Below are 14,555 nucleotides of genomic sequence, written 5' to 3'. Positions count from 1 at the left end.
GTCAGAGATATTTTCTCATAAACGCAGTCTCTTCCATCCAAGGTTTCAGCGATTTTCCGTGTTGGATAATCTCTTTTCATGGTTTCAATTACCTCTGTAATTGTGTTTGTTTCTACTCCTCCCCGGTTACTTTCTTATTCTTGGGACTTGTCCTTTCTCCGTTAATTCCTGATTCATCTAGCTAATGCTTTGTTTATTTTCATTTCTCCAAAGAATGAGTTGTGGATAAATTTATTTGATTAATTTGGGGGTGTTTTTTAGTTCGGTTTTTTTTTCTTTATTCATTTCTTCCAGTAGTTTTTATTGGCTTTGTTTTGTTTTTGCTTTTCTTTTTCTTTTCTAGTCCTAACTTCTTGTGTTGCCCTCTTGTTTCTTTATGGAAGTGCTCACCTGCTATAAATGTCCCTCTAGAACCTGCTTCAGCTCCATGCCTTCTGTGTGCTCATCATCGTTATTTTCCAGATAATCTTGCTGATTGACTTTATTTTTTGACAGAGAGAAACTTCTGTGTCCCCCCACACCGGGGGATAGAGGGTTTTTCCTTTCTGTTTCTAGTAGTAATTCCAGTTTTGGGGTTTTATTTTGTTGTTTGTTTGTTTGTTTCTGTTTTGGTTTTGGTTTCTTGGGTTTTGTCTGTTTTTGCATTGAGATTAGAGAATTGTTCAGGTTACTTCTGCTTTTTGAAATGTATTGAAGTACTGTTTGGTAATCGAATGATACTCTGAAGGCTTCTTTTCTTTTCCTTTATAGCAGAAATAATCTTTCTTCCTAGATGCCCACTGGACTCCCTTATTTTTGAAGGCTAGTGACTCCACTGTAATTTGAAGTTTTATTGATACTTTCGGCTTAGTTTTTCCATTTTCCAGATTTCTTTTTTTTTTTGAAAAACTTTTAATGTTTATTTATTTTTGAGAGAGAGAGAGAGAGAGAGAGAGAGAGAGAGAGAGAGAGAGAGAAAGCAGGGGAGGGGCAGAGAGAGAGGGAGACAGAGAATCTGAAGCAGGCTCCAGGCTCCAAGCTGTCAGCACAGAGCCCGAAGCAGGACTCAAACCCACAAATCATGAGATCATGACCTGAGCCAAAGTCGGATGCTCAACCGACGGAGACACCCAGGTGCCCCAGAATTCTTTTAATGTGAACACTGTTATTATGAATGCTGATCATTCTTGGGGGCACGTGGTGGGCTCAGTCAGTAGAGCATGTGACTCTCCCACCTCAGGGTTGTCAGTTCGAGCCCCACGTTGGGTGCAGAGATTACTTAAAAATAAAATCTTAAAAAAAAACAAAAAAAGAATGCTGATCGTTCTCATGGCCAACACTAGAACGCACTGAGCACGTGTAGAGGCGGATCACCGCACGGAGCCTGTGGAGGGAGATGCCAACTGATAGAACCCCCACACCTCGAAGCTGGGGTGCCTCCCATAATGTGCCCAGTGGGGCCTTCCTTCTGGAGGCTGGCCTCCTGAACACACTGCATGCAGTAGGCTCCTGCCAACATTCCTACAGTTGCAAACCAAGGACTTGGCCTTTCCACGTCTGGGCGGGCCCCTCTCTACTTCCCGTCCGGCACCAGCAGCCTCCTCTGTGACAGTCCCGTCATGGCATCTTTCCTCAGCTTCCTGCCACTGAGCCCCACTTGCCTGTGGTCGCGCTCACGCCCACATGGAGTCTGGGGGTTCCGTTGATCGTCTAATTTTGTTGAAAATATAAACTGTACATGCATTTCCCTTGATTTTTGGTGTCCTGGATAACTTCTAGGAAAGGAAGAAATGTTACCTTTGTGGGTCAAAGTGGAACTATTCAGTGTTCCACCTTTTCTTTGGTTTCTTAAAATTTCACCTTCTATGCCACGTCTGAGCCTCCGACTCTAGATCAAGGTGGTAACCAAAGATAGGAAGGAGAAGAAGCAAAGGAAAGATAAAGAGACTAGTCAGAGTTTTATTATCACATAGAATGTTTTTCTAAGATTCCTGGCCATGAGTTGTATTAGTCAGCTCAGGCTGCTCTAACAAAATGCCAAAGACAGTGTGGTTTCAGCAACACACACTTATTTTCTCACAGTTCTGGATGCTGGAAGTCTGAGGTCAGGGGGCCAGGATGTTTGGGTTCTGGGAAGAACTCTGTTCCTGGCTTGTGTATAGCTACCTTTTTGCTGTGTTCTCGCATGGGAAGGAGAGGAAGAGAGAGGGAGAGAGTGAGAGAGAATGAGGGGGGGAAGAGAGAGAGACAAAGAGAGAAAGAAAGAGAGAGGAAGGGAGAGAGATTGAGGAAGACGGAGGGAGGGAGAGAGAGGGGGAGGGAGTGGGAATGAGAGAGGGAAGGAGAGAAAGCGGGGGGAGAGAGGGAGAGAGAGATCCAGGAAAGCCTCCTTGTGTGCTACAGGAGCAAAATAGAAGTTAAATGAAGTTAAATTCTTTTGTGAAATATTTTTTGCTGAATCCCCCGGAAGAACAACAACAAAAAAAATGCGTTTTGCCTTTTCAAAGACAGCACATGATGCGTAATGGAAAGAGCTTTAATTTTGGAGTCAGAAGGACTTGAGCTCAAATCCCAGTTGTGCATGAATTGGTTGTAGGAATTTTAGCAAGTGATTTAGCTCCTCTGACCATCTGTTTACTTATCTGTAAAAGAGGGCCAGTGACACAGTGGACTGAGGATTAGGGGTCGGGTGTACGTAATTCCTGAGTGCCTGGCCCACATCAGGTGTCCAGTAAATGGCAGCTATTCATTAGCTGGTGGCTTTCTGGGTCTTTGCTTTCTGTCGCTTATTTTTTGTTAGTTTTCAGTAACGCACACATAATCAACTATTATTTATTTTATTTTTTTTAATGATTATTTATTTTTGAGAGAGACAGAGACAGAATGTGAGTGGGTTAGGGGCAGAGAGAGAGGGAGACACAGAATCCGAAGCAGGCTCCAGGCTCTGAGCTGTTGGCACAGAGCCCAATGCGGGGCTCAAACTCTTGAGCTTTGAGATCATGACCTGAGCTGAAGTCGGACGCTCAACCAACTGAGCCACCCAGGCGCCCCTGCATAATCAACTTTTAAAGTTAGGAGAAAACTTCCCAAGGTGTAAAATTGTGAAAACACTTTACATCCAGCAAAATATGCCATGGTGATTTTCTAGAACAGCTAATGGACGAATCATGTAAATCTTAAGGGGATCCAGGGAAACACTACATCAGTTACTTCAACAGTTACATGTCCCAAACTGTAGAGAATTATGATGTGGTATGGGGGGTGCATATAAAAAGTAGTTTCCAAAACTAATTTCTTTAACAATAATAATAGCTTTAATTAAATGGTACCGTTCTCATCCATCGGTTATAATTTTAATCTGTTCTTGTCAATTTAGATAACTTACTAAATTCATGTCAATTGCTCCATCTAGAGCAATTGCTCTATGTTCATTGCTCTATCTAGAGACATATTTTGAATAAGTGCCATGTTCCAGGACTTTCTAAGCGCTACCAAAAGGACTCGATTTAAAACCGTAACAATAAAAAAAGCTTCACGCACCTTAGCATCTATTCGGAGACTTGTAAGTAACACTGACACCCAGAAGCGTGGACTCATAATCATTTACAAAGGGAGACGATTGCTTCCGCTGTTTCTCCACTAAATAGTCCACCACAGTGCGGACTTCCACGGTGCCAGGTTGCGCGTCGAGAAGGTAGAGGGTGCTTTGACGTGATGCCACATCTCGTCAGTCGTTCAACTGTGAGATTGTCAGTGGGGCTTACGGGTGAGACCGTGAGCCCTGAAGAAGGGCTTGGGTTAATCCAGAACAGGGGTTCGCAGTCTTCTTCTGGGAAGAACCACAGAGTAAATATTTCCAGATTTTCGGGCCATCTGGTGTCAGTGGCAACGGCTCAACTCTGTTTGCCATCGTGCACGAACTCCTGCGAACAACACAAGCAAATGGATGTGGCTGTGTTCCAATAAAACTTTATTTACAGCAGCAGGCACTGGGCCAGACTTGTCCTAGAATAATAACTAGAAGTCTAGTTTTCCCTCTAATAATGTATCCCCCCACAAAACCCTTTCATGTCCTCTGTTAAAATTCTTTTAACCAAACGCAACTTGTTATTTCTCGGAAATGTATGCAACTTCCAGAGCAGCCCTTTCTCTTCGAGATACAGCTCCCTTCTTGTTCAGTGGGCCTCAGAAGACGCCCCACGGAGAGTCCTTGGTGAATGTGAGGTTAATTTGCATGTAATTGATCTCCCTGTCTCCACTCGAGCGGCAAGACTCAGGACTTTCATCCTTCTCCCATGTCGGATTTCCGCGGTGCCCTGGGTACGCCTCAGCATGGCTGGATTTTCAGCGGATGCTCCAGATTTCCCGTAACGCCGTCACATTTTCCCACACCGTGTAACTGGCTGGGAAATTGAGGCACACGTGCCGTTACATTCTTCAGCTCGCGGGGGACTGCCGCGTCCCAAAGAGCGTCCCAAAGAGGACAAGGAAAATACTCCAGGACGTGCCAGTCAGCACTTCTTGCCCTGGCTGGGACGGTTTTACAAAGACACGGAGCTGTGGGTGAAAGAAGACTGAACATTTTACTGAAGGGTCGTTGATTCCTAACCCCCCTGCTTGCGCTCCTAACTCGAGTTCTCTCTCTTCTGTAGTCCCAATTGAGGGAGGGATTAAGGGAAGATCAGAACCTTCTTAGGAGGGAGAAAAGGCACTTAAGGATGTTCATCCTGTCCGTTGCGGTCCTCCGGGCACTCTGCTTACTCAGCTGTCCGGGTTCACTCTGTTTTTCGAGAATTCCCCCTAACGCTGCATTCTGCGTACGGTTGCCTGTTTGTAGTCAGCTCTCCGGACCAGTGTGCGTGATACAGTTACATAAGCGTCAGTTGTGTGATCCTTTTCATTTGCGGCTCTTTTCGTTTCTCTTTTCGTGGGCCATCTACCAAGCGATTCTCCACAATTTCCGCTTCCGATCTGGTCCACCTCTCGGGGTCTTGGAATGCCTTTGAGATACTTTGTTTAGAACCTCTGAAAATGTAGCCGTACAGGGTTTTCATGGTCTGCCCAAAGCTGGCATCTAAAAATAAAATTTTAGCTGACTGGCAGCATGAGAAGTGCCCAGATCAGCAGATGGTGTGAAATGCAAGAGTCGTCAAATGAAAATATATTCAGGAAAACACAAGACCTTCCCATTTACCAAAGGTCTGGTGGGAACACGTGCTCTTTCGCGATGGGCTGTTCGGCTGGGGGACGCTGGAGGCAGAGGTGCCTGTGTCAGCGGGGCTCTTGAGGTCCTGCCTGCTGTCTTCAGGGCAAGAGAGAGAAATGTGGCGGGGAAGGCAGTGCCAGCTGGAGGGGTCGTCCCCGACGGAGTGGGCAGATCTGCTGTGCACAGGATCCTGGGTCCGTGTGAGAGGAAGTCTTCGGATGCACCTCGTCGAGGGCACCGGCTCTCCGTGTCCCGCATTTTAAATCAAAGTCTTGCGTGGTGCAGAGGTGGTGCTGAGGGCGTCCCCACGCAGTGTCGATGACGGGAGTCTACAGGAGATACGGAATGTGATGCCAAGTGGAATAAAAGCCCAGTGACATCTTGTCCAGTTAGAACATTGGGATTAGATTTACTTTGAACGGATGAAAGGCAAGAGGTGAGCCACGTAAACCCCGACGGAAGCAGCAGGACGGAACAGAGTTCCTCGAAGACTTCTAAGGAGTCTCGTTGGCTGCGGGTTGCATGGAGGCTGTGTGACTAAAGGGGAATTATCTACTCTCCAAGGCAAGACCATGTGATGCAGATCCACAGAAAGCAAAAGGAGATCAGGAAATCAACAGAACCACCCTCATGTTTATGTCTTTTGTTAAGAAATGCATTTCCAGAAAACAGGTTGATGATAACCAATGGATGAACATTTACTAATTAATTGGCATTGAGGTAACTAACATCTGCTTTCCCAGGCACGTTACACATCTCGACCCGGGGAAACATCCACCATTGTCTCTACTGGGGAGAGGAACCTGAGGCCGGGAGAGGCAGCAGGTGGCTCCCAAGTTACCCACCTTTGGGTGTCGGGCATAGGTTCAGACCTGGGGAGCCTGATGGCAGATCCCACACTCCTAACCGCTGTGGAAGTCTTTGGGCACTCCCTCCCTTCTCACTGCAGTGATCCATTAAATGGAAGACTGAGCTTTCCCGGAGCTGCATAAAGTAAAATCTTAGGTGATTTTCTGGACTTTAATGGCAGACCAAGAAGGAACTACATTTTTGACACAGAGTCTGCAGCCACATGTACTGGATTATAATTTAAAGTAAAGCCAGGGCTAGTGTTACGGAAAGCATAGGGCTTTTTGAAGCCTAAGGTGGAACCATTCCCACTTCTGGTGATCAATTATATGTGTAAGGCAGGAATATGTACAACAGGCACCTGTCCCAAGGGGGCGGTGAGAAACGCCAACAGGAACAAAGAGGGGACATGACCTGGGAAGCTGGGAATGTGAGCTGAGTCTAGCTCCAGCAGGAGTCAGGAGCCCTGTGACTCCAGGCCCTTCTGTGCCCTCCCCATGCAAATGCCCTGATCTGTAAAATGAAGGGTCTGGAGGAAATGATCCCAAGGTCTTCCCTCTTCTCTCCTTTTATGACTTTTATGACTGTGTGTTCAGAGTGCAGAGCACTGATGTAAAAGCTCTTCTGGAAAATATCGAAAGGGAAAGGGATCGTGGTCCATGGAGAAGTGAAGGTTTCCAGCGGTGGTGTGGTTATGGATGGCTGGGTGAGGGTGTTTGTTATGGAGCAGCGCTGAGCAAATTCAGCCACTGGCATTGACTGTGGGGCCCTGACTGGAAGGACATGGACGCTCACTGTTTTCCCAGAGGCAGGCAAAAATCACGTGGGGGTTCTCTGTCTTCTTGTTTTCTGTATTTGCTTCTTAATGAAAAAGAATAAAACAACTCAAGAACTACAGTCACTTTACCCTGACCAACCCTTGGAAAATCAGGAAACCTTTCTGTGAAGAGGGCGTGGTTAGATAAAGCAAAGCACTGAGTGGCAAGAAGGAAGCCCATGCCACACAGGCCCCTTCCTCAGGACCACCGCCCGGATCTCTCCACGAAGCTGTCCTGAGCTTTGCGCCCACTGACGGTTGCCAGAACTGTAGGCTTCGTGACCACATTCCACTGACAGTTTCTGGCTTTAGACCCTAACTGATTCACTTATGGAACTGGGAAGCAGAAATAGCATAATTCCTTTACAGGCAGGTACTGCACAAAACAAATATGGTATAAATCCCTCCCTTATCCTAAGATTGTTACTTTAAGCTCAGTTAGAAGTGTATCAAATCGATTCATCTTTGCAGAGAACCAGATCTACTATGTCTTGATTTTCTCTATCATTTTCCTCATTTTTTTAAAGAGGGAAATGTATTTATTTATTTTGAGAGAGACAGAGACAGCACAAGTCAGGGAGGGGCAGAGAGAGAGGGAGACTGAGAATCCCAAGCGGGCTCCGTGCTCCCAGAGCAGAGCCCGGTGTGGGGCTCAGACCCACAAAGCCGTGAGATCATGACCTGAGCTGAAACCAAGAGTCAGACGCTTAACCGACAGAGCCATGCAGGTGCCCCTATTATTTTCCTCATTTTAATCTCATTAATTTCTGTTTTAATTTTATCTCCTTCCTTCTGCTTGCTTTATGTTGAATTTGCTCTTTTTTTCCTCTCCTTTCCCTAGATGAAAGCTTGTTACTGATATTAGATCTACTTCTTTTCTAAAACAGGCACATTTGATGCAACCAATTTGCCTCTGAGCACTGCTTTGGCTGCATCTCACAAATTCTGATAGGTGGATTTTTTATTTTCACTTTGTTCAGGATATTTTGCAATTTCCCTTGTGATTTCTAATTTGACTGAGAGATTATCTCTAAGTATACTGTTTAATTTCCAAATATTTGGGGGCTCTTCCAGCCATTTTCCTGCTACTGATTTCTAGTTTCATTCATTCATGGCCTGAGAACACACTTTGTATAATTTCTGTTCTTCCAAATTTGTCCAGGTTGGTTTGAGGTCCAGAATGTGGTCTGTCATGGCGAATTTTCCATGAATTTTTGAGAAGAGTGTATTCTGATCTTGTGAGATGGAGTGTTGTATAAATGTCAGCGAGGTCAAGTTGATGGATCCTGCTGTTCAGGTCCTTTATTCCCTTACTGATTTCCTACTTGCTTAATCTATCAGTTCCTGAGAGAGGAATATGAAGTCACCAACTACAATCATGGATTTGTGTATTTTATCAGTTCTGTCAATTTTTGCCTCACGTATTTTGCCCTCTGTTGTTAGGTGTGTACACATTTAGGATTATTTTCAATTTGTTTTTAATGTTTATTTATTTTTTAGACAGAGAGAGACAGAGCATGAACGGGGGAGGGGCAGAGAGAGAGGGAGACACAGAATCTGAAGCCGGCTCCAGGCTCCGAGCTGTCAGCACAGAGCCCGATGCGGGGCTCAAACCCACGGACCGTGAGATCATGACCTGAGCCGAAGTCGGAGGCTTAACCGACTGAGCCACCCAGGCGCCCCTTTCTTCTTTTTTAAAAAAAAAATTTTTTTTTACACATTTAGGATTATTATGAGTTCTTAGAGAATTGACCTTTTTCCATTATGTAATGTCGCTGTTTATCTTTGATCATGGTCCCTGTTCTGCAGTCTGCTTTATCAAAATTAATATGGCTATGATGGCTTTTTTTTTTTTTTTTTGGTGTTAAGAGGTGTTTCAGTCAGCGCCTTCCACGAAAACAGAACTGGCAGTATATGTATTTATATACATTGTGTTCATACCAACAGAGTTACTGAATGCTCTCACACACGTGAGACCTACTAGGTTTTAGGAGCACTTCTCATATCAGCTCCCTGTTCTCTCAAAACCAACCGAGAGATACACTCATGACTCTGAACCAGAGACAAAAGTATCTCCATTAGACCTGAGAGCAAAGGAGTTTGCTAGCGCTTTGCTGACCCTTTTCCATATGCCTCGCCGGTGTTGACCCTTGTCTATGACCAGGAGCCGCCGTCAACACTCACATTCCCTGTGGCAGGAAGATACTACAGGGCCAGCGAGGACTAGCCAAGGTGAGCAGGCAGCATTGGTTTCCTATGGCTGCTGTACAAGTTACCGCAACTTTTGTGGCTTAGAATAACACAGATTTGTTCTTATGGGGCCTGAGGCCCAAAGTATGAAATTGGTTTCCTTGGGGGTTAAATCAAGGAATGGGCAGGGTGATTCCTGTGGAAGGGTCTGTAGGTGAATCCATTTCCTGCCTTCCTTGTTCCTCATCATTCCAGCCTCTTCCTTCCAAAGGCACATCTCCTATCACTTCTCTGATCCGTCTTCCTTCACCTTATAAAAAGCCCTGTTTGGTGGGTCTACCTCGCGGGGTCCATCCAGAGTAGCCTCCCACCCCCAGGTCCTCAACTGAATCAATCTGCAAAGCCCCTTTTACCACGCATTTGCAGGTTCAGATGTCTTGGGTGGGGCATCGTCCAGCCCACCACAGAGGCCTTACCTTCTCCAGTCCCACCGGCCACACTGCTCTGCTCTACAAGAAGGAGTGAGTAAAGTAAGGGGAGAGAGACAGGGAGCATCCAGGGAAGCCCCTCTGCATGGAGACAGGAGAAGGGGTCATCATGCAGAAATGAAAAACAAATGACAACCAGGGGAAACCCAGGTGTCGTGACCTGAGACAGATTCCCATAGAGAGAACACAGGTGATCCCTGCATGTTTGATGAACACAGGTGATCCCTGACTCTTTGATGCTCTATATCACAGGGACTGACCCAGCAAGAGGTGTCCCAGGCTTTAGAGTCTGGCTGGCTCCAGCTGGGTGCAGGTGCCCCTGGCACTGGCAGAAGTTTGGGTGACACAGGAAGAGAGAACCAGTAATACGTTTTCCCTTCTTTGTAACCTCATAGTTGCTTCTCTTCTGTGGTGCCAGCTCCTGATGGACAGGCCCAGTTTGGTTCTACATAGTAACCTCTAGACTCTGCTAACATGACCTCCACCCCTTTTTCTCCAGCCTGGGAAAGGTTAGGGATGGTGTGGTTCTTCTCTCTCTAATGTGTGGGTTACCTCTGCTTGTCTAACTTTGCCTCTCAGTTTTCCAGGTCAGTGTGTGTGATAATTAGCTACAGCTGCATAACAAATTTCCCCAAAACTTAGTGATTCGGAACAACATTTATCATCTGTCTCACGGTTTATGTGGGCCAGGGATCTGGGCACAGCTTAGCTGGACTCTCTGACTCTTCTAAGCTGTGGTTGAGGTGTTGGCTGGGACATTGTATCTTAAGGCTTTCCTGGCAATGGACCCAAGCTCACTCAGTGGTCATTGGCACTGTTTAATCCCTTGTAGACTGTCGGTCTGACAGCCTCAGTTTCTCATGAGCTATTGGCAGGTGGCCTCACTCAGTTCCTTGCTACTTGGCTCTTTCCATAGGCAGCTATGATATGGCTACTAGCTTCTTCAGAGCAAGTGAGGGATAGGGCAGCGAAGTACCAGCAACAGAGAAACTGAGAGCAAGACAAAGCCATAGTCATTGTAACCTCATCTTGGAAGTGCCATCTGACCCATCGCTTTTGCCCGTTGGGTCCAGCTCACACCCAAGGGGGAGGGGGTACCGCAGGGGCGTGAGCACCAGCTGGAGGGGAACATTGGGGGCCACCCATGCAGCTGGTTGCCGCAGACACATGCCCCGCTTCTAGGTGTACTGCCACGTGTTTTTCTGAACCATACTCACTTAGCCACCGAGTTCAGGGTCCACTGAAGTTTCTTAGAAACACCTTGGCTGGACCTACCCCTCCCTCAATTCCTTCTGGGTCCTCGGTCTTGGTTTCAGTTGTCACTCCTGGAGAAACCCGACTCCGCAAGCCAAATAGGCAGTGATTCCGTGTCCTAACCCCCTGACGCGGTTGCCACAATTTCTATGCACGTTTCCTTTTTCACTTGTTCATTGTCTACTACCTGCTCAGCCTTGAGCTCCATGGGGTCACGAGGTTGGGATTTGCTTTTGCACTGTGCAACTTCTGCGCCCTCCCAAGCGGTAGCAAACTTCGGGCTCTGCTGTGGAGAAGCTGCCTGTCAGTGGGAGGCACTCCCATGGGAGGGGCTGAGGGTGGCATGCCTGGAGGGGGGTAAAAACAGGACCCAGAGCTGAGGCCCCCCAGCTTCCGTTTTCTCATCAAGTGTGTCTTTCATAGAGACTTAGGTTAGGAACTCTGCTGTGTCCTCCATGAGTTCATATTCTAGTGGAGAAGACAGACACCGGAGTGATGGAGGTCCGGTGACTTCTGGGCCGTTTGGGCTGAGTGTGGTGCTGGGTGGTGGGAGTGGGGGCGCCCTGACTCAGTGCAGAGGGAGGCCGTGAAGGTTTACCGGGGCAGACTCCGGTTCGGGTCCTGTATCAGCGTCTCCCCCGTGGGAGGGCACGTGCCGGCAGGTGCGTGTGCCCAGGGAGAGCCAGAGCCTGCAAGGTGCCCCCGGTTCATAAGCTTCATCAGGAAGCTGTTCTCTAGGATGCTCTGACAAGCCTCCAGAACCCGACAGCATCTCAGCTTGCCCGCGGTTCCCTCGTGGTCAGTGGGACCTCTGGCTTCCTCCACCCTGGCCAGGTGGCTCTTGAAAATTCACTGGCTCCTGTCCTCACCCTCCCCCAACAGACTCCCCCTGCTGGAGGACTGCAGGTGGCATTTCTTATTGAAGGGCCTTTCGGACCCTCACCGAAGTCACTGATGAAGCGCCTGGAAGTGGTGACCTCGTGACCTTTGTGACGGGGACGGCACGACCGAGCTTCTCCATCTTCCTAACTTCCACGGAGGGAGGTTTCATGAAGTCCAGGCCCCTCCCTGTGGGAGCCGCGTGCGGCTGAAATGAAACTGGCATTGGTTTGACCGACACCCGCCTGTCTCCTGGCTGAGAGGGGCAGCAAGGAACAGCACTTGCGGGACTGTTTTCATGGTCTCATTGGGCACCAGGTTCAAACACATACCATGCCACCTTTAGCAGGCAGCAAGGTAATATTTCTAAATTAGGGAGACAGTTTTGCCAGGAAAGTTCAAGTATTAGCTACTCAGGTTTCCTAGAAGAATGATTTCTTCATATGTTAATTTTTGCGTCAGTATACAGAGAGGAAAAAAACCAGTGTTATCTACTCATAATGAATCTGCTTTGTAAAATATGTTTATATTATATATAATATATTTTAAATTATATATACATACATATATACATATATACGTACATATATGTATATATATGACTACTATACATATACTATACATATCTATACATATACATGTACTATACATATATATGTACATATACGTATATATAAATATATAAAGGCCAGTAGTTCAAGTTTGGGTGGGAGAATACAATCCCATGTGGAAATAGTTATGGCCAGCACGAGGCGTGGCGGCCGTGGACTTGGTTTAGGAAGCTGGCGGAGCACCTGTACCCGGACCCCTATGCCGCTTGAGGTGAGTGTCCGTCTGCATAGACCACTTTAGCTCTGGTCTTGCACCAGCGGCCCCTGATTATCCTGTCCCTTTAAGAGCACGCTATTCGAGTGGTAGTTTTTGCCAGTTAGCTTTAATACTTCTTAATAGCAGCAGCTCTGAAATATTTCTTCAGGCTCAGGCACTTTAATCATTGAAATATGTTGAAAGCGCAGTCAAGTCAAGACTGTGCCCAGACTTCAGGCCCTAAAGAAACTTCCTGGCAACTCGCCTAGAATCCCAGCACCATCTGTGATTTGCATTTAAATGAGCTTTTGTGAAATTAAAAATAAACATGGGACCATAATATTTACTTGTCCGCCTTTGTTGCCTGCCCTGGGAGGAGAGGGAGCAGGGCTGATTGCATGCATGTGTGCTGGGGGCCCAGGCTGGCGCAGCTCACTCTACATCTGCAGGCAGCAGCCCATAATTACAGGTGGTGGCTTTGTAGGCGAGGATGATAATACCGGAAAAAAAAAAAAAAAAGAAAATTTCGAAAGGAACTCATAAAGCCAGTGGTGTCACATAACAGCGAGGGGCTCTGCTCTCTGGGGATTATTTTGTAATTCCTACAAAGGATCACAAATGTTACGACCCGGTGTGTTAGTCAGGCTAGGTGAGGTTATGCTGTCGTAACAAACAATCCTGAAATCCCGACGACCTCCGGCAGAGTCGGGCTTCTTTGCTCACGTTGCGTTTCAGTCCTGGATGACTGGCTGCACTTCGCTGAGCTTCCTCTTCCTCTGGATCGTAGGCTGAGGGAGCATCCCCTCGCGGAACGTTGCCGGGCCCGCAGCAAATGGCGGCGAAGAGGGCAGAGTCCTGTATTGGCCCTCCGAGCTTCTGTTCGGAAGTGGCTCACGTCACTTTCCCTGCGAAGCGTTGGGCCAAATTTTACGTTAGTTGAGAGGAGAAATGGGACCGCCATGACAGGAGGGGCATCGCAGATCACAAGACCAAGTTTGAAGACAGTGAAACAAAATGGAAAGCAGTTTTCTCACCAGATGGTGCAGTGAATATCAAGAAACAACTCTACGTTCTCCCACACTTGGGTCTCATACCCAGAGGTGTCTGCTTTCCAAAGACGATTCCATTTTTAAGCACATGTTCATTTGTTTCTGGATCTTTGCTCCATCACCTCTGGAATCTGAAATCTGAGCTCTGTCCTTGTGGTTATGACTCTTGACCACATTTGGAGTAGCCTGATGTTTAAGTGACAAGCACTCGTTGCCCCTCCGAAGGCCCTCAGAGCTGCCTGGCTGTTTTGGCTTCACAGTTTTCACTGTGCAGGAGTGTTTGGCAGAGTGGCTGGCAGGAGGCTAGGGCCGTGTAGCCCCGTGGCATGCAGAGACCCGTGTCTCTCCAGCTAACATCTGCAGGGTCCCGAGCAGACCTGAACTTCCAGTGAGCTCCTGCTTCTCGTATATCCACTTGGAGCCCCTCCAGCTCTCTTTCCTTCATGGATTTCCCCTTTGGGACTTTGAAATGCCCTCATCCAGTGGCAGACCATTGGCTACTATTTCGTTTTCCTGGGACTCTAGAAACTTTTTGCAGGTAGAACCCTAGAGGTCCTGCCTTGACATTCCTGAGTTCCCAAAGCGAGAATGCAGATTAATCCCTACCCATAGTGGTGCTCTCTGAAATTGTATCAGATTGAGTGGTTATCTTTCCCTTAAATGGCAACTAAGCACTATCTGACCATTAAAACTATAACCAAACCTTCTTTGTTTCTGAAATTAACCAAGGGTTGATTGCTTTTTAAGTTGGGAAATAACATATCTCAATTTTCTTACGAAATGCCCTTATTGTTGAGAAAACGAACCGCTAACAGTCTGCTGAATCTCAAACTCCCTGTCCCCAGTTGCGTCACTCACTAACAAACATGACACTGGTATGAGTGTGGCTGGGAAACGTTAGATGTGACCCTTGTTCTACAGAAGGTCTCATTGGCAGTGATTTCCGTCCACATTTGTGACATTGGAGAGAGAATTGCATTAAACGATCAACTACTTGGAATAAACCTTTCTTCTTTGGACATCTGTCAGCTCGTTGA

General features: G+C 47.0%; 1 protein-coding gene across 8 annotated transcripts in view; it reads left to right on the top strand.

The window, feature by feature from the left end:
- The window catches only part of ADCY2 (adenylate cyclase 2), a 413,092-nt gene that overhangs the window by 127,388 nt on the left and 271,149 nt on the right, over nt 1-14,555 (top strand). The gene's annotated exons all lie outside the window — the stretch shown is intronic.

This window comes from Felis catus, chromosome A1 (assembly GCF_018350175.1).
Source record: "Felis catus isolate Fca126 chromosome A1, F.catus_Fca126_mat1.0, whole genome shotgun sequence".
NCBI lineage: Eukaryota > Metazoa > Chordata > Mammalia > Carnivora > Felidae > Felis > Felis catus.
The sequence above is the reverse complement of the archived record's forward strand: the minus strand, read 5'-3'. Positions and strand labels throughout refer to the sequence as shown.